The sequence below is a fragment of the Pleurodeles waltl genome, chromosome 4_1 (assembly GCF_031143425.1).
Source record: "Pleurodeles waltl isolate 20211129_DDA chromosome 4_1, aPleWal1.hap1.20221129, whole genome shotgun sequence".
NCBI lineage: Eukaryota > Metazoa > Chordata > Amphibia > Caudata > Salamandridae > Pleurodeles > Pleurodeles waltl.
Window position 1 is genome coordinate 720,905,969 of NC_090442.1, and position 21,355 is coordinate 720,927,323.

General features: G+C 44.4%; 1 pseudogene; it reads left to right on the forward strand.

Moving 5' to 3' along the window:
- Nucleotides 1–692: 692 nt before the first annotated feature.
- LOC138287182 (rho GTPase-activating protein 28 pseudogene) lies at nucleotides 693–21,097 on the forward strand (annotated as a pseudogene).
- Nucleotides 21,098–21,355: the final 258 nt, after the last annotated feature.

Below are 21,355 nucleotides of genomic sequence, written 5' to 3' on the forward strand. Positions count from 1 at the left end.
CTGAGAAGGAGTCACATATTGAGGAAATAAGGTAGAATCATCCCCTGCAGGCTTAAAAGCAGGAAAACCCAAATTGTCCCGTATGTGAGCCAGAATACTCCTCATCTCCTCACCAGACACATATTTTCCCCCAGAAGAAGTAGAAGGACCATCCTCCTCTGAAGAAGAGGAACCAGCAGCCTCCATGGTGGTGGGAGCAGTAGAGGGATGACCCGAACGGACAGCCCCAGTCTGGAGAGCCCTGGAAACTGCCACCTCAATCATGTTTTAAACTTCCTCACGAGACATAAGAGGAGCAGCACCAGCCATATCAGTCCTGGCCACTCAAGCAGACTGCAATGGCACAGGAATCCACCCATCCTCCGAAGAGGAAGAATTCACTCTCCTGCGTTTTGCACCCTTCTGCCCGACATGATGGCACAAAATAAATGCCCAACTCCACCTTTCGGAGCTTAAAAAGGCCTAAAACACCCTCACAGATCACCAATCACAATGTAATCCCTAATAGGCCGCCCAATCAGTAACACCGATGAAAAATATTAAAAAATGCAGGCCCAAACGCCTGCCTTACAACCCCAAAAGGTAGAAATCATGCTGCCGGGCGTTCGATGTGCTCTGCGATACTTTCAACCCAGAAGCACAGCCACAGCAGAGCCGTCCGACCACATCAGACAACGCTGCAGGAAACAACAATGAGGCAGCCACGCACGCCTCCACAATGCCATTGCCGAGCGAGGGAAAATGGCACCAGAGGCACCGTGACCAGCACTGATGAAGAAGACGATGTCCCCCTCAGCCATGCCAACGAGGAGAGAAAAGGTAAGTCTTACAAGGTGAGTAGACAAAGAAAAACAAGAGTGGGCGGGGGTGGGGTGTTCTTTTAAAAAGAGAGGGGAGGGGTCTAGGTGAGGCAAAGGATCCTCACTGGTCATTAAGGAAGGCGAGGGAGAGACGGGAGGTAATGGAATCGTAATACAGCGGATGGGATATCCGTCACCTTTTTGACAGAGTAACCGCATCTGCCAAATGCTAAATCAGGTCCATAATTACCCTGGAAATATTAATGATCAGCACTGAAGAAATAATAAATAATTCTGAACATTTTTGGTAAACTTTATCAGAATTAATATGAGGTGTCCTTGGAAGATGATTCGCTTTGTCTGGTTCAATTGGGACCACCTAAGCTAAACAGTGAGACTCAACTCAACTTCTGCAATTACAGGCAAAGACAAATGTGAAGGCCTCACAAGGCAAACTAACAGCAAAGCATAAGGCCCAGGCAAGTTTCCATTTGAATGCTACGAACACCTTCTGTATCCATTATTTCCCTTCTATAAAATGTTAAAAACATCTTCTCTACTGGGAATGCTGCAAAATCATGGCAAACCACTCTAATAGCTACATGTTATAAAAACTGTCAGGATGTGTTGATGCTCATTTTATCAACCCACCTCCTTGTTCATCTGTGATAATAAAGTTTATGCAAACATTATGGTAAACAAATTGAGCAAAGTGATGGGAAGTTTAAGCACAATGACCACCAAGCCTTCATTCCTACTAGTAAATTATTTTACCATACTCATATCCTGATTTAAGTGGTCAAAATACCTATGACAGAGAATATCCCCTTCACTGTATGTTTTTGTTTATGCAGAAAAGGCATTCGACAATGTGGAAGCACATGAAATAACTTCTCCCTTAATTTGCTTTCTCTCAGTTTTTTCAAAGGAATATGGGCACTTTGTAAAACACAATAAGGTGGTAATCTACGACCTTTTATCCAATAAATGAAACATCTTTAAAGGGACAAGGTAGGGTTTCCCAATCACCTCCTCTCTTTGTGCTAACAATTGAACATTTAGTGCCAATGCTTCCAATAGACAATAGTTTCCCTCCATTTTCCTGCACAGTATAGCATTAAAATATACAATTTATTCAGATGATTTAGTAATTTACATCGAAAACCATGAGATGATGCTGAGGTCAACTGCTGAAATATTTAAACATTTTAGATATCTATCAGGCTACAATATTAAGGTAAAGAAGTGAGTAATTATATAACAGAGTAGCTTATTCCCAGCTCTCTTGCAACCATTTTTAAATATTTAGGTCCTCATTTTAACATTGGCGGAAAATTCCGCCTACCACCACTGCTATGGCCTCCAAAAGACTGGCGCTGTGGCTACCTACTGTCCACCATAATATGACCGTAGCCAGAATTCCACCAGAAGGCTGGCGGAATTCCAGCTACAGTCATGGCGGCGGATGGTTGTAAGGAGAACACCGCCGGCCGTATCATGACCGATGATACGGTCTGGCGGTGTGCTCTGCTGGCAGAAGCTGCTGCTGGCAGTAGCGCCACATCCCGTCTCCTGCCAGAGGACCCTCTACAAGCAGGTAAGTCGGGTTCTCCAACAGGGGAGGGGTGGTGGGTGTTGTGTGTGTGGGAGGGATGTGTGTGTCTGTTTTTGTATGCGTGCAAGCAGGTGTGAGTCATGTGGAATGCGTGAATGAATTAATGGATGTGAGTGTACGTGTATGTTGTGTGTGTGTGTGTGTGCTTCAATGTATTGAAGTGTGTGTTGCAGTGTGTGGGTATGTATGTATGCACGCATGAGTGGATGTGGGTATGCGTGTGTGTTGCAGTGTGTATGTTTGCGCGTGTAGGTGTGTGTATGTTGGGGGGACGGAACAGGGAGGTGGGGTGGGGGAGACCCCTATCAGTGCCAGGGAAAGAATTCCCTGGAACTGATAGTGCCTACTGCCATGGTTTTCATAGCGGTAAGATTGCCACGAAAACCATGGCGGTAGGCAGGGTCATAATCCCATGGGTGGGATTGTGACGGCTGCCTGGCTGGAGACCGAAGTCTCCAGCCCGGCGACTGTTACCGCACTTGCGGACGGAGTGGTACATTGGCGGTTTGGCTTGGGCAAAACCGCCAATGTCATATTTTGGGGAAAGGTACCGCCAGTCTGTTGGCAGTACCTTTCCCCAAATTACCACCATCCGCCAGGGTCACAATGACCCTCTTAGTGATCACAGTAAAATCAAACTGGGAGGATTAAACAAAGACTAATATGAAATCCATCATAGTCAATGCTTCTGTTTAAAAATGGGATTTTGTTTACTTAACTCTAATCTGTAGGCTAAAAGTCATCAAAATGCTGCTCATACTTAAATTAAATTGTTGATCCAGGCTTTACCATTGTATTTAAAGCCAAAAAACTTAAACAAGAAAGAAGCAGAGATTTCAAAGTGTATTTATGACAATAAATCACTATCCTTAGCTCAGAAATAGTTATGTAGGTCCTTGACCCAAGGGGATATGGGTGGTCTCTCCCATATGATGTTATATTTTTATGCTTCACAGCTTAAATGAATGAGACCTTTCTTCTATAAAGAATTTGAAGAAGAATCATTACTAGCAATTAAAAAGAAATGACTGCTCCTGTTCATGCAGCTGGGTTCCTTTATAGCTTTGCCAACAGGTTTGCATTCTGATAATACCACAGACACACCTATAAAAATTTGGTGATGAGCACTGAAAATGCTGAAAAATGTGTTTCTTTGACAAATTAATGCAGCTTCTTCTGGTGACTTTAAAGGAAGATGAAAAGTCACAGCGAGCCTTATGCAGAGTTCTTTTTCCATAAGTTTTACTTTTGTGGACTCGCCTTGCCCTTAGAATGCACAATACTTGACTAGCAGCCATAGAGGGCGTGATAATGTATAGTTCTTCCTAAGGTTTCTATGCAGAGGACTTGCAAATGTGGCTTAAGGAACAACAGTTCTGGTCTCACCAAGAGATCCACATGCAGATCCGGGTGTTTTTTGTCTGCCCTCCTCTGTGTAATCTCAAATGAAGCAATTTATCCCACTGTTCACTGAACAAGTTAGACCGTTGTCTTTCTAAGTCCCGTAATGAATGTCAAATCAGCAAGTGCTCTTGCCAAAAGCAAACAGCTTCTCTTTTGTCTTGACAGAACAAGTTATAACTAAGATGTTACAGTTTGAATGTAAATTCAAGCCATTTTAGTAACAATTTGCAGATTCGTTGGTCTATATGGTAACCAGGCCATTTTTAGCGAACTGGGCACTCCTAAATCTCAAGAGCATTAGTTGATGGTCTCTCCAGTCTTATGTGTGTCTACCTGCTGAGTTGGCTATTGAGAGGTGTTCTGAGTTTGATCGTTCTTCCTGCTGCTAACTTGTTGATGTCTTCATCTATGAGGCCTGATACAGAGTTTCTACTTCTAGTCTTAGTGTGTTGACTTTGGCATTCTTCATGAAGGGACCCTGTGTCCTCCTCCACGTGGCTGCCTTCTCAATGTTAATAGATAATTAGAAACTGTGACAGTTAATTAATGTAAGAAAACTAACTTTCACAAAGTAATTCCGTGAAAATGTAATGAGAATTATACATTTTATATTCGTCCCATGCCGCCTCACACTGTCTTGCTCTCCCACTCCCCCGTAGATACATCGCTGTCACATTTGTTCTGCTTTTGTTGCATCAGAATCCAAATAATCATGAATTAACACAATAATTTATGGGGCAGCTGGAGAAAGAGATAATGGCCAATTTTGGCCTTGGTTTTTCATCTTGTGAGAACACTATTTGTCAACACTTTGGGGCTGATTCGCAAAAGCATTCACGGATATGGAAAGTAGTACTACTGGAGTAACGTTTACATACTCTGCCATGTCTTTGTCAATAAGCCCGAAACTTCCTATTAGTAAAGGTGCAAAGAGGTCACAAAATTTGAGGAGTGCGAAATTTGCATAATTTGCTTTCATGTAATTAGGCAAAAGTACAGCAATATTACGTGAAGTTAAAATTGATCACGCAAAACGCAAATCTGTAATTTCCCTTTATATTTTAGTGTAAAATAAATCGTCATATCAATTTTTTGAGAGAGGATGCATTTAAAGACGAGCACTGCAAACAACAGTCACTCACGTTCTGTTGTTCCTCTACGTTTGCAGTACATTTTTATCATGAATTACTGCAAATTGCCCATTGACTGTACATTTTTATTTGGAATGGCATGTAATTATGAGAAGTGGCATAATGGCTAATATTGGGAATTTTGCGTAACGAGCATAATACACATTCCCACAAAGTTCATAAAGTATGCTGGCGTAATTTAAATTTTGTCCAGCCCTGGGCACAATCCTTTCAGTCTGTACTGAATGTATCTGGATATACCTATTTTATTTCCAGTAATTCACAAGAGACCTGGAGGTCTGTTTGTTTACTCCACCTACCCAAATCAGCAAACTTTCTGCTTGCTGCTACAACCAGCTTTGTTTGCTGTGAAAAATCAGTCCCTTCTTACCATCCACAGCAAAGTATCTGGTTTTACAGGTCACGACTCTTTCCATGCTAGACTACTGCAAAATACGCAACATGAGACAACTTCATAAATCACTGTTCTCTTTACAACAAATTCATAATGCTGCAATATTTATTTTCAACCCTCTACAGAAGGCACCTATCTCTGCTTCTACGATGTCCTTTCATTGGGTGCCCATCCCAAAACATATCATTTTCACAACCTTAGGCATTGCACATTGTGCAAGTGCAATCCATGGTACTGACGCAGCCTGTCTTCGTGCCAAGCTGACTTCGGAAGCCATTGAAAACTCATATTCATCCACACTCTCGCTCACAGCTCTGCAAATATGTTGCCAAAAATTGGGTGAGCATGCCTTTTCCTACCTGACATGCAAGCACTGGAATTCGCTCAGTGCTTAATTTGTAAATAAAAACGTGCCGGTGCCGAAAGCTCTCCTATGAAAAACTCGGCTGCTGCAATGAAATGTGCGAGCACAGAGGATCGAGGCAGTGTAATCCTGAAGCGATTATGGGCCTCTTTAATCCATTTACAGCCACTTCCTGCCTCTTCAGCTCATTTTTACAGGTTTTGCCCCTTTGGGATGCTTTTTCGCTTTTCTCTTCCTTCAGCTTTCCCATATATGTCTTTTGCTCTCAATCAATAGTTGAGGCAGAAAAGTAAGCGCCGGCCCTGAAAAATAAGTGCCGGTGCTCCTGATTAGTAACAACAAGCACAAATTAAGCACTGAATTCACTACCCACACCCATTCGGATGATTTAAGATCACTGAGGCCCTCATTATGAACCCAGCGGTAAACACCACACCGGTAACAACCGCCAACAGACGTGCGGTCCGAACCGCCAAATAACGAACCAACTGAAACACAGGCATCCTGAAAACCACTCACTGCCAGCAGAGGAGTGCCAACAACAACGGCAGAGCCTGCCCACAGGCCGACGGAAAGGCCCTACCTGCCTATCAGACAATGAAGCACTAGACAGCTGTCAGTTCCGGGGAGGGAACCACCGCCACGCAAAGCCAGGCTGAAACAAATCAAAGATAAGGAAACACTCACCGGAGGCTCACACAACACGCTGAAGCAGACATGGAGAGAGAGTTGCAGATCATGTCAGCCCTGCTCCTTGCCATGTACCTCCACGAACGAGACTGTCGACGAAGACGACGACGGTAAGTACAGCATACTACAAAACAAGGGAAGAAAGAGCACAGTTACATACCCACCCACTACACCCACCCTGCAACGCTCCCACAACCCTTCACAGCAGTACAAGCCATACACCCCACAGCAAGAGGTACTTACCTGACACAAGGCAAATCCAACCTGCCCAAAGTACATACATGTGCCCCACACCCACAAACAAGGAAACGAGAGACCACGGCTCCAGAGTGTGCCTCTAACAACACAGGCCACACAATAACCTTTATTATGTTCACTGAGCAACAGAAGTGCACACAAGACCAATGGCCAGTCCATAGTGAAATAAGTCCAATGGGCCACAATGGCCCCAACTTGACTCCCACAAGTGCTACAGTACTCCACCTCATAGGGGCAACGATGGGGCATCCAGGCACCTCAGGGAACAGGGGAATAGGGTGGTGGTGTTGGGGATTTACTACGGGGGGCTTAGATTTTCGTTTGGCAGGTGGAGGGGGCTTGGGTTTGCCCTTGGAAGGTGGGGGAGTGGGCTTGGAAATGGGGGTGGCAGATGGACCTGGGTCAGCATGGGGCTTCTTCTTCTGTGGGGAAGGGGCATGGGAATGGGAAGGGCGGACAAGGGCGGGCTGTGACATGGGAGGAGTGGACAGGGCAAGGAGGTGAACACATTTAGGGATGAGACGGGGGCCAGTGGATTGGAATAGGTCAACACGGGAGAGGAAACGTTTCTTAGGTGCAATTGGGGTGGACCTTGAGGAAGGCGTGGGAGTGGAGGTAGAGGGAGTGGTCGTGACAGGTGTAGGTGTGCGTGATGTGGGTGCAGGTGACTGGACAGTATGCTGAGGTTTGGTGGATGTGTGATGGGTGTGTGTTTTGGTGCGTTTGAGTGTCTTGGGAGGAGGGGGGTTGACACAGTGGGACAAGACAGGCTGCCAGTCTAAATGGATGTTGTCTGGGTGTCTGCTAGTCTGGTGAGTGTGCTGCATGTGTCAACTAAAGTCGTTGTGGTGAGTGCAGGTGTGGTGTCTGGTGCATGAACGGATGTGTGCTATTGTGGTGACTGCAGGAACAGGGTCAGCAGCATTGAATGAGGGTGCAGTGCCTGTGGGTGTGCATGTACAGGGGACAGAGAGGTAGGCGGAAGAGGTGGGCACACTGGGGGAAGTGGATGTTGGTGTGTGTGCATGTGCATGTTGACTGTGTGTATGGTTGTAGTGGGAGGTGTGGTGCTTGTGTTTTGAAGTGTGTTTCTTGTGTGTTGCGGTGTGTGCCTGCATGTCAGAATGTGTGCTTTGGACGGGTGAAGGGAGTGGGGTGCTGGAAGGGGTAGAGGTGGTTGGAGGTGGGAACGGAATGACCAGGGACACTAGCTGCCGTCCAAGAGGACATTTCAAACAGCCTAACAGTACACACACACACAGCATGTCAGGAACCCTGGACCATACAGTGTCACAGGTGCACACATCCTGCACCCACAGGTGCATACATCCAACACCCACCGCTACACACATCCATGCCCCCCAATTCTCCTACTCACCTGTACCTCTGGCCGATCGTAGAGCTTGGCGTACAGAGGCAAGACCCCATCCTCGAGCTTCTCCAATTCCTCGTTTGTCAAGGCTGGGGCCCTTTCTCCTGCAACACATGCCATTTCCATGACCAGAGTCAGGATACAGCAGTACACTCAGTGGAGTACCTGCATGCACAAGATCAGAGAAGTCAAGTAAAGTTGTGGTGACGAGTTCCCGTACGCACCGTAGCAGTGTGCACCGTCACCACCGGCGGCGATCATGATACGCTAAAATTGCTCGTTGACAACCATGTTAACCAATGAATTTGCGCATGGCGGTAAACACCGCCTTAAGCTATTACGTCAACCGCTAGCGGTATGAGGTCACTTCCACCACAACACTTCTGAATTACAGGGGGCAGACATTTTAGCCTTAACTAGGCAGTTATAAAACCCTCATCTGCACAATGCAGGCCCTATTGTCCCTTAAACACCCATAGGCATGTAACATTGCACATTACCTCACCTGACCAGTTGTCACAGTGTCCTTTCCTCGGGATCTGCACGCCGCCGAACAACAGGCCCACCTTCCGGTGTTACCAACTCAGAAAGCTATTATAGCACAGAGTTATGGTGAAGCCAGATGGGGGGAAGGGAATTAGAGTAGGGATCAGCAGGGAGAGAGATCTGAAAAGGAAAAATGGTTAAGTATGTATGTAGATACTTGTTCATAACAGCATTAACATTCAATTATACATTTAGGCAAAGGCGTCTCTATGAATGCAAGTGTTGAGACCCTTAAGGAATAAACAAAGGTGTCTTAGTGGATGCAAGAAATGAGACCCTTATGGAATAAACAAAGGCGTCTCCATGAATGTAAGAGTTGAGACCCTTATGGAATAGACAAAAGACGTCTCTGTGAATGCAAGAGTTGAGACCCTTATGGAATAGACAAAGGCGTCTCCGTGTGTCCAAGAGTTGAGACCCTTATGGAATACACAAAGGCGTCTCCATGAATGCAAGAGTTGAAACCCTTATGGAATAGACAAAGGCGTCTCCGTGAATGCAAGTGTTGAAATCCTTATGGAATAGACAAAGGCGTATTCGTGAATGCAAGTGTTGAGACCCTTATGGAATAGACAAAGGCATCTCCGTGTGTTCAAGAGTTGAGACCCTTATGGAATAAACAAAGGCATCTCCGTGGGTGCAAGAGTTGGAAGAATCATGATACTTCAGGATGTCATGAGCATTAGACAAAACTGGGCGTGGCCCTTCTCTGAATCATGGAACAAGAACGATTGGTAGAATCATGATACTTCAGGATGTTGTAAGCATTGAACAAAACTGGGCATGGCCCTTCTCTGAATCTTGGAACAAGAACAATTAGTAAAATCGTGATACTTCAGGATGTCGTGAGCATTAAACAAAACTGGGCGTGGCCCTTCTCTGAATCATGGAACAAGAACAATTAGTAAAATCATGATACTTCAGGATGAGCATTAAACAAAACTGGGCGTGGTCCTTCTCTGAATCATGGAACAAGAACAAACTGAGACCTCTGAACCTTGAGAAGGCAAGAGCTTTGACCTTGGACATACTCTGAACATCAATCATGCAACTACTATGCATTCATAAACATAAAACGTTTGGTCTCAGTCTAGGAATTCGCAAAGACTTAAATATGTATCTCACATATCATCAAAGACTTAAATATGTCTCTCACATATTATGCTTCCAAAACAATGAAACTATGATTTGCTTATCTTTGAGATGTTTTCACATTTGCCACCTAGGCCTGAAAGCTTTACTCATGTAAACTGAAGCGCCTTGATTATTGGACCAATGGCGCTTTACTCATATGAACTGAAGCGCTTTGATTGCTGTGCGAAGGGCGCTTTACTTCCAATAAAGTGAAGAGCTTTGAATGTCGTGCCAAGTGCGCTTTAATCCTGTGAACTGAAGCGCTTTGAATACCATGCCAAATGTGCTTTACTCCTGTGAACTGAAGCTCTTTGAATACCATGTCAAGTGCGCTTTACTCCTGTGAACTGAAGCAATTTGATTGCTGTGCCAAGGGCACTTTACTCCTGTGAACTGAAGCGCTTTAAATGTCGTGCCAAGTGTGCTTTACTCATGTGAACTGAAGCACTTTGAATACCATGCCAAGTGCGCTTTACTCCTGTGAACTGAAGCGCTTTGAATACCATGCCAAGTGCGCTTTACTCCTGTGAACTGAAGCGCTTTGAATACCATGCCAAGTGGGCTTTACTCCTGTGAACTGAAGAGCTTTGAATACCATGCCAAGGGCGCTTTACTCCTGTGAACTGAAGCGCTTCAAATGTCGTGCCCGGGGCGCCTTACCAGTGTGGCCTGAAACGCTTTGCTCGTTATGCTAAGGGGCGCTTTACCTTTTGGAATTAACAACTTCCTTCAAACTTGGATTCAGCAAGGCCTTACCGCTACGAGTACGACCTACTCGTTTTTGAATGCACAATGGAAACAAGGATACTTCGGTTGGATGACTCTGCCATTCAGGAACTCTGCTCTTCTCCAGAGAAATCCCCACGAGGTCTGGCTGCGTCGAAGTCTTCAAAATTGTGAGCAACGTGCTTGGGTGTGGCTGGGCTTTATAGGCCTGCCACACCCCAAGATGGCTGCTGCCTCTAAAAATATGGGAATTGTAGTGCCTTCTGGGAATAGCACTGATAAGTGCATCTTGTCCACCAATGATTTGAGCCTGCAGCTCTATGAGCTTTGCCACAGGGCAGACGACATTGATGGCCTCCTTTGGAGCAAGAGGGGATTACAAGTGGTGCACAGAAAGCTTAGCAGAGCCGCGCAGCGGAGTTTCGGGCGGGACCTGGACCGCGCATGGTTCTATTCCTGACATTACAACCCTCTCCCAAACATGGTCCAGGGCCCGGTTTACCAGGATGGAGGAGGTGAAATTGTCGCACCAAACGTGGTGCATGGACCTTTTTTCTCAGGTTCCCATTGAGTCATTTTCCGGTCCGTATTCCTTCTAGGACACTAAATGCCAAAGGGAAGATCTACGATATTCGGAGTTAAGGATAGATCGTACGTCATACTCCCAATGACCTTGGCCTAATGGAGGAGCAGGTTTCGGAAGTGAAGTGTGAAACACTTGATGAATTTTTAAGGATAATGGCAACTTTAGTTTGTATTTTACAGGGTTCACCTGTCAAAGCATTTCATAGGCCCTTATGAATTTTGGATGGAACATATTTTCACTCTTGACCACAACTTCTGGTGTGGTTTCGGCAGAAGCAGGCAGCCTCACAGGTAAAATGTGGAGACGGCGTCCACATGAGCCATAGAAAGGAGTTGAGTCTATAGAAGAATGGTGGGAGTTGTTGTGAGTCAGCTCTGCTACAGCTTGAATCTTTTTCTTAGTCATGAGCACGCCATTAGCTTTGGGTTCGAAAAACAACAGAGAAGCTGGTAGTGATCTTGATGATCTAATTAGTTTGTTGACTAAGCATTGATTGAGATATTCTCGTAAAACTTGGTTCTTTTTCTCATAGAAGACATCAGTATATTCTGAATACTATTTTGGCAGGTGGCTGTGGCAACAGAATGTTGGGGATTTTCCTTTTTGTCTTCTCTTGGTAGAAGACACTTATCTAGGCAAGAAGATGAAGAAGGTGTAAAACCTGGTTACGCCAGTCTATACTTGGATTGTGTAACACTAACCTCAGCATTCTTGTCATCTTTGCAAATGATTTGTATTCGTGAGGTTTGCACAGTCACGGGGCCTCCTGCCAATTCACTACCATCAACTGCACGAACAATTTCAGGGACCTTTTTCTTTACACTGGGTATCTGTGAATTTAGTGCTGTTTGTTGATCCACAAAATTTTTGATTGTTCCTGACTCTATTAAAACCTGTACAGTTTGTTGTTCTAGGATTCAAAAATATTTGGTAGGCGATTTGTGCAAGAACAGACTGAAGGGATTGTCAATTTGCCCAAGAGATCCCTTCGTTTTTTCTTGGGCTCTTTAGTGTTTCCTCTGGCCAAGTTATTTCCACCACTAACTGATTGAAATGTGATAAACATGTTATCAAGTCTTTGTTTCCTTGACGTAATCCTAGTAACTCTTTGTTTTCACTAAAGGAACAGTCCCAGTAGCGGCATCACTAGTCCGGTATGAGAAGAAGAATACAATTCTAGATTATGGGTCCAGAAAAGCACAGGGACAACATAAAATGCAATTCCACCTGTGTGAGGAAACACTGAACCTTATCAACCAAATTGTCTGAAACAAAATGTTTTGATTCAGTTAGATCACTTTGCACTTTATTAATTACCCGTATGAGGGTATTTTGAGGTGGCCATCTTGATCAGCCAACGTACAAACCGAGAGGAAAGTATAAACTTATGGGCTCATTATTCTGTCACAGTGTCCTTTCCTCCGGATCTGCACGCCGCCGAACAACAGGCCCACCTTGCGGTGTCACCAACTCAGAAAGCTATTATAGCACAGAGTTATGGTGAAGCCAGTCGGGGGAAGGGAATTAGGGCAGGGCACAGCAGGGAGAGAGATCTGAAAAGGAAAAATGGTTAAGCATGTATGTATATACTTGTTCATAACAGCATTAACATTCAATTGTACATTTAGGCAAAGGCGTCTCCGTGAATGCAAGTGTTGAGACCCTTATGGAATAAACAAAGGTGTCTTAGTGGAAGCAAGAGTTGAGACCCTTATGGAATAAACAAAGGGGTCTCCGTGTGTGCAAGAGTTGAGACCCTTGTGGAATAGACAAAGGTGTCTCCGTAGATGCAAGTGTTGAGACCCTTATGGAATAGACAAAGGCGTCTCCGTGTGTACAAGTGTTGAGACCCTTATGGAATAAACAAAGGCGTCTCCGTGAATGCAAGAGTTGAGGCCTTTATTGGATAGACAAAGGCATCTCCGTGAATGCAAGAGTTGAGACCCTTATAGAATAGACAAAGGCGTCTCCGTGAATGCAAGTGTTGAGACCCTTATGGAATAGACAAAGGCGTCTCCGTGAATGCAAGTGTTGAGACCCTTATGGAATAGACAAAGGTGTCTTAGTGGAAGCAAGAATTGAGACCCTTATGGAATAAACAAAGGCGTCTCAGTGAATGCAAGAGTTGAGACCCTTATGGAATAGACAAAACACGTCTTCGTGAATGCAAGAGTTGAGACCCTTATGGAATAGACAAAGGCGTCTCCGTGTGTACAAGTGTTGAGACCCTTATGGAATAAACAAAGGCGTCTCCGTGAATGCAAGAGTTGAGACCCTTATGGAATAGACAAAGGCACCTCCGTGAATGCAAGAGTTGAGACCCTTATGGAATAGACAAAGGCGTCTCCATGAATGCAAGTGTTGAGACCCTTATGGAATAGACAAAGGCATCTCCATGAATGCAACTGTTGAGACCCTTATGGAATAGACAAAGGCGTCTCCGTGGATGCAAGAGTTGAGACCCTTATGGAATAAACAAAGGGGTCTCCGTGTGTGCAAGAGTTGAGACCCTTGTGGAATAGACAAAGGTGTCTCCATAGATGCAAGTGTTGAGACCCTTATGGAATAAACAAAGGCGTCTCCGTGAATGCAAGAGTTGAGGCCTTTATGGGATAGACAAAGGCATCTCCGTGAATGCAAGAGTTGAGACCCTTATGGAATAGACAAAGACGTCTCCGTGAATGCAAGTGTTGAGACCCTTATGGAATAGACAAAGGCGTCTCCGTGAATGCAAGTGTTGAGACCCTTATGGAATAGAGAAAGGCGTCTCCGTGAATGCAAGTGTTGAGACCCTTATGGAGTAGACAAAGGCGTCTCCGTGAATGCAAGTGTTGAGACCCTTATGGAATAGACTAAGGCGTCTCCGTGAATGCAAATGTTGAGACCCTTATGGAATAGACAAAGGCGTCTCCATGGATTCAAGATTTGAGACCCTTATGGAATAAACAAAGGCGTCTCCGTGGGTGCAAGAGTTGGTAGAATCATGATACTTCAGGATGTCATGAGTATTGGACAAAACTGGGCGTGGCCCTTCTCTGAATCATGGAACAAGAACAATTGGTAGAATCATGATACTTCAGGATGTCATGAGCATTCAACAAAACTGGGCGTGGCCCTTCTCTGAATCATGGAACAAGAACAATTAGTAAAATCATGATACTTCAGGATGTTGTGAGCATTAAACAAAACTGGGCGTGGCCCTTCTCTGAATCATGAAACAAGAAAAATTTGTAAAATCATGATAATTCAGGATGTCGTGAGCATTAAACAAAACTGGGCGTGGCCCTTCTCTGAATCATGGAACAAGAACGAACTGAGACCTCTGAACCTTGAGAAGGCAAGAGCTTGGACCTTGGACATACTCTGAACATCAATCATGCAACTACTATGCATTCATAAACATAAAATGTTTGGTCTGAGTCTAGAAATTCGTAAAGACTTAAATATGTATCTCACATATCATCAAAGACTTAAATATGTCTCTCACATATTATGCTTCCAAAAACAATGAAACTATGATTTGTTTATCTTTGAGATGTTTTCACATTTGCCACCTAAGCCTGAAAGTTTTACTCATGTAAACTGAAGCGCCTTGATTATTGGGCCAAGAGCGCTTTACTCATATGAACTGAAGCGCTTTGAGTGCTGTGGAAGGGCGCTTTACTTCCAATGACATGTAGCGCTTTGAATGTCATGCCAAGTGCGCTTTACTCCTGTGAACTGAAGCGCTTTGAATACCATGCCAAATGTGCTTTACTCCTGTGAACTGAAGCTCTTTGAATACCATGCCAAGTGCGCTTTACTCCTGTGAACTGAAGCGCTTTGAATGTCGTGCCCGGGGCGCCTTACCAGTGTGGCCTGAAATGCTTTGCTCATTATGCTAAAGGGCGCTTTACCTTTTGGAATTAACGACTTCCTTCAAACTTGGATTCAGCAAGGCCTTACCGCTACGAGTACAACCTACTCGTTTTTTAATGCACCATGGAAACAAGGATACTTCGGTTGGATGACACTCTGCCATTCAGGAACTCTGCTCTTCTCCAGAGAAATCCCCACGAGGTCTGGATGCATCGAAGTCTTCAAAATAGTGAGCAACGTGCTTGGGTGTGGCTGGGCTTTATAGGCCTGCCACACCCCAAGATGGCTGCTGCCTCTAATAACAAGGGAATTGTAGTCCCTTCATGGAATAGCACTGATAAGTGCATCTTGTCCACTAATGATCTGAACCTGCAGCTCTATGAGCTTTGCCACAGGGCACACGACGTTGATGGCCACCTTTGGAGCAAGAGGGGATGACAAGTGGTGAGCAGAAAGCACCGCAGAGCCACGCAGCCGTTTCGGGCGGGACCTGGACCGTGCTTGGTTCTATTCCTGACATTACACCCCTCTCCCAAGCATGGTCCAGGGCCCGGTTTACCAGGACGGAGGAGCTAAAATCGTCGCACCAAACATGGTGCATGGACATTTTTCTCAGGTTTCCATGAGTCTTTTTCCAGTCCGGATTCCTTCCAGGACACTAAATACCAAGGGGAAGATCTGCAATATCCGGAGTTTAGGATAGATCGTACCTCATACTCCCAATGACCTTGGCCTAATGGAGGAGCAGGTTTTGCAAGTGAATTGTGAAACTTCACACTGAAGCCAGTCGGGGGAAGGGAATTAGGGTAGGGAACAGCAGGGAGAAAGATCTGAAAAGGAAAAATGGTTAAGCATGTATGTATATACTTGTTCATAACAGCATTAACATTCAATTATACATTTAGGCAAAGGCGTCTCCGTGAATGCAAGTGTTGAGACCCTTAAGGAATAAACAAAGGTGTCTTAGTGGATGCAAGAATTGAGACCCTTATGGAATAAACAAAGGCGTCCCCGTGAATGCAAGAGTGGAGACCCTTATGGAATAGACAAAAAGGCCGTTTCGGGCGCGACCTGGACCGTGCATGGTTCTATTCCTGACACCAGCCTGATATATCATTGTGGTCATGTTGCTGTAATATCACACACACTAAGCATTAGTGTTGTCTAAAATCATGCCAGCTGTGCTGAATGAAAAACAATGTGTGCAGATGTATGTGTGTTCCTCACACATGTTTTAAACTCCTCCTAGGTACAGACCCTTGTGGCAAGGAAGGGCCCCATCAGTGTACAGACCACTTGTTGATTTGCGGACCATGGTGGAGCGTCACATCATTATCAATTACAGACTCACTCGTGCAACTATTGATGAACTTTGTGCATTACCAGATCCAGCACTGACATCGGCAAATCGTAATCAACATGCCATCCCTACTGAAGTGCAGGTGCTCTCTGCACTCCATTTCTTGGCCACTGGCTCATTTCAAGTGACAGTGGGCATGGGTGCAAGTTTTTCACAGCCAATGTTTGGAATAATACTGTCTAGATTCCTGAATGCATTTGTACGACACCTACAGTCCTATGTGAGGTTTCCACAAAGTGCTGAATTCCCTGCCATCAAGTCAGACTTCTATGCCTTTGCCAACATACCCCATGTGATAGGTGCCATCGATGGCACCCACATAGCTATCATCCCCCCCAAGAGTCAGTGAACAGGTGTACAGAAACAGGAAGAACTTTCATTCCATGAACCTTCAATTGGTGTGTACTCCAGACTAGTACATCTCACATGTGAATGCCATGTTCCCTGGATCAGGTCATGATTCCTTTGCGCTGAGGAACAGTAGTGTGCCACACAAGATGGAACAACTACAAGAGGACAGAGGGTGGATCATAGGTAGGTGTTCCTGACACTTATTGCCACATAGCAGACAGCCAGGCTGTCTGCCTCTGAGGGTTGTCAATGAAAGTCCTGTTTTGCACCTTTTTCTAGGTGATTCTGGCTATCCCAACTTGCGTTGGCTCCTGACACCAGTGAGGAATCCTGGAACAGATGCAGAGAGGAATTACAATGAGGCCCATGGACGTACTAGGAGGGTGATAGAGCACACAATAGGTCTCCTGAATGCTAGATTTTGTTGCCTACATATCTCTGGCGGTTCCCTGGCCTATGGGCCTGAAAAGGTGTGTAGAATAGTGGTGGCCTGCTGCATGCTGTACAACGTGGCTGTGAGAAATTCTATCCCCCTCCTGGAGGAGGAGAGTGCTGTATATCCAGACCAGCTTCCTGAGAGAGGGGGTGAGAGTGATGGTGATGATGAGGAGGGGGAAGATGTAAATAGCAGGACCCAACTGATACAAGTCTATTTCCAGTAACTTTGTGGGACAAGTGGATGAGATTGCTCTCTGTGTATCATACTGTCAGTGCGCCTTGTCATCTAGGGGGGTGTTGGGTCAATACTCCTAGCCACTGTGACCAGGTCTGCATGGGACAGATTACAATATAGTAGAAAAGTTCAACACATCTGTAGGCACAACAACATGTAAGGCGTGTGGTGCATTTCCTGCTAGTCATATAACAATAAAATAGTTAGGCGAGATGGATAATAGCCTGCGCAATAACAGCAGGTAAAGAGGTCCACTTTGGAAGTTATTATGGCCCAATAGAGGATGATACAAAGCCAATGCAAACACTATAGATGCATCTTTCCCTTCTTCAAGGGTATCTTATCTTGTAATAGGAGGGGACTTCAATGTTATACCAAACACTCTGTGGGACTCATCACGGAAGAATAAAGCACAGGATAAACCAAAAATTTCTCAACTGCTTGCAAAACTGATACAAGAGCTAGCCTTAGTAGATGTGTGGGGAGCCGACCACCTTTACGCTAAAGAGTTCACGTGTTATTCCAAAAGGTATAATACGGCATCAATAATTGATTAAATTCTAGTCTCATTTACATTAAAATGGCACCGAACAGGAATATTTGCTAATTCTTTTTCAGACCACTCCGTCCCTTGGGTCGATCTCGATGACTTCAAAGACCCGGGCAATCAGCATCACCGTTCACAAATGCACCTGGATAGATTTCTTTTGGCAGAAGAAGACTGGGTAGCCAACCTCAAAGTGTTAGTAACTGATTTCTTGAAGATAAATAAGGGGTCCACCCCTATTTTTCATATCTGAGGGGCTACCAAAGCCTTCGTACGGGGGAGGCAATCTCCTTTAAGGCACACCTAGGTAAAACACCCGTGAAAAAAGTACTATACAGCAAAATGAGTTAGAACAGGCACTGAAAAGAAAGCAACTATTTTCTAGTCCAGAGACGGTACAAGGGCTGGCAAGAGCCCAGGCTAAACTAAGAGATTTTTTTCTTTCAAAGGAAATACTAAATAGACATACTAGTTACCAATGTCAATATGAAGAAAGTGAAAATGCAGGCAGATTTCTTGCCTGGTCAATTAAAAAGCGTGCCAGTATTAATTTAATAAAAGCTATCTTCAATGAAGAGCAGGGCAGGATGGTCACACACCCTAAAGAGATCGAAAAGTATTTTTCTCACACTACTGTAAGCTATATACAGAGAAATTACAAGCAAATAATTCACATATTAAACAATATTTAGATTCAGTAATTTTACCAAGGCTAGACGTGGTGGCACAGAATTTATTATTATCACCCTATTACTTTTCAAGAAGTTATTAAAGCAGTAAGGGGTGCTCCCAGTTGTAAAGCTTCCAGCAGAAATGTATAAAATTCTGGAAGATCAAATCGCTGATATATTAATAGGTTTATTCAATGCAATACTAGAAGGAGCTGAGGTTCCCTCCGAATTTTCAAGAGCAATAGTGGTCAGCTTTATCAAAAACGACAAACCACCGGAATATCCTGGCTCAAATCGTCCAATTAGCTTGTTAAATCAGGATTATAAACTTTTTACTAAGATTCTGGCAGCTCGCGTAGCTCAGGTGGCGCAAGTACTGGTACATGAGGACCGGAGCGGATTCCAGCCGGGTAGTCTTTTGTCCACCAGTACCAATTTTATAGTACAGGCAATAGATTATCTATCGCATAGTTCCCATCTGGTGGCAATTATGATGCTCGACGCCGAAAAGGCATTTGATCTAGTACAATGGCAAGTGTTATTCTTGGTGCTTGCAAAGTTTGGCTTCCGCGGGAAGTTCATTCAAATAATACAGACTCTGTATACAGGGGCTCAAGCCAAAATTTCAGTCAATGCTCAAACAGTAGGGTCAGTACAAATCACACGAGACACGCAACAGGGCTGTCCTCTCTCTCCAGTTTTGTTTGCACTCTTTATTGAGTCGTTAGCTGCAGCGATTCGACAAGATTTAAATATTCAGGCCCCACTACTTCTAGCTCCCAAAGTAAATCTATTTGCGGACAACATGATCTTGTATCTTCGTGCAGATCAACACAATATCTATAGAACGTTTGCAAAGATTAGGGCATTTTCTGAGTCTGGCCTGTCAGATAAAGACAAAAAGAACTTTGCATTCCCTCCTAAGTCCTTATACAACTTACAGACTTTAATACTAATGTTTTCTGCAAGGTGTGATGGATAAAACTTGCTGGGGTTATTAATAATAGCTGGTATACTTATAGGAAGCTTGCTTGGTCATCAGAGTAGGTCAATTCTATTGACCTCACAGATACTTGTGTTTAGTTGATTGGGTGTTTATGAATTTTGATATCTGGCAAGCCTCTGTGATATCAGACACACAGTTATATGGGCTAAGTACTCTTGAGCCATGGTAAAACATGGGAATAGGCAGTTTCCATCAATGGAGAGCACACATTTTGCCTAGATAATATCTCAATGAATTGCAGAAATCGTCATAGATGAGCTCCTCAATAAACCTGTGGCTGGATCACAGAAACTGCACTGGAAGGGCAACAGCAATTATGCCTGCTTTTACACTCTTAAGAAATGTATTGTCTGGAAAAGTAGATTTGGCTTAACTGAAGTGGGTGATTTGTCCCTGGAAGATATGAAAAAGATTAGATACCTGTCACTCATTGAACTAACAGCCTTCTACGATGCTCTGGGAATAGAGCTGAAGAGGAAAAGGACAGCGCGAGTCAAAGGATGAGAAAGTGGTCTCTTTGGAGTTCCTTTGACAATTCTGCTGGAAAATGATCAAAAGAAACTTCCAGGAACAAAGGTCCCTCTCATCTTTCAAAAGCCTTTACAAAAACTCAAGGAAAGTCATTTAGAGACAGAAGGAATATTGCATGTACCCAGATCAGCATTGAGGGTCAAGACTCTACGTCAGGAACTTGAAGCAACGTTTTACAAAGACAACTTTGACTGAAACCAGGTTCGCAGCAATGATGCAGCAGGTCTGCTGAAGATGTTTAGAAGAGAACTTCCAAGCCCTCTCTTCACTGTGGAGTATCTTCCAGCTTTCATCGCTCTAGTGCAAAAAATCTCCAAGATAAAATTACAGCTGCAAGCTCTCCATCTCCTAATCATGTTGCTGCCTGATGCCAACGGGGATGTTGCCAAGGCCTTGCTTCAATTCTTTAAAAAGGCTGTTGCCAATGAAGACAAGAATAAAATGAGCTTCTGGAATGTGTCCATGATTCTTGCACCGAATCTGTTCCTGTGCAAAGGCAAGAGTGCGAACCAGGAAGAGATGAAGGCAGCCGCCTCAACCGGCCACATTGTGCGACTTTTGATAAGGTACCAAGACATCTTGTGGACGGTCCCTTCCTTTTTGATTTCTCAAGTGATAAAAATGAGTGAGGCAGCAGCGACTAATAACAAAAAGCAGCTAACATTTGACAAAAGCGTGGGGAAGCTGAAAGACCATTAACAGGGAATGACCAGAAAGGAGAAGAGAGCAGACAGATGTACCTGAAGGGGTGATAAGAGTGTATGCCCCACCACACTCAAAGGTTTCCATGGCAATCCAGCTGAACAGTTGAACAAAAGCTAAGGATATTTTAGCTAATTTCCACTGTGAAAACAGCCATGGACCCTCAGACTACAACAACGAACCAAGCCAAAGTCTATACGAAATCGGAGGAAATATAGGAGAACACTGCTTGGACCCAGACACTTACATGCTGGATGTGTATCATGCGAACCGTCAAGCAGAATGGATTTTAAAGCCAAAGGCCAGCTGAAAACACCGGAGGAATATTGCCATCCACCATCTTGAGGGAAAATTTGCTTGCCCGTTCTACTTGATACTTTCCGCCGTGAACTTCATGGTAGGCTTGTCAAACTCAACTGGACACATCAGGTGCTCCATATTTTAAACTACAAGACTGAGAAGGGACGTATTTAACTGATACCACTATGAACAAAGATGTACTGTAGGATTAAATACAGAAGCAAGCGTGCGAGTGGAAGGTTGGATTTTCTTGGCTCATCCAGTTCTGTTTCACCGAGGGCTCGTTTCTTGCAAACACTCATGTATGTAGGAATCA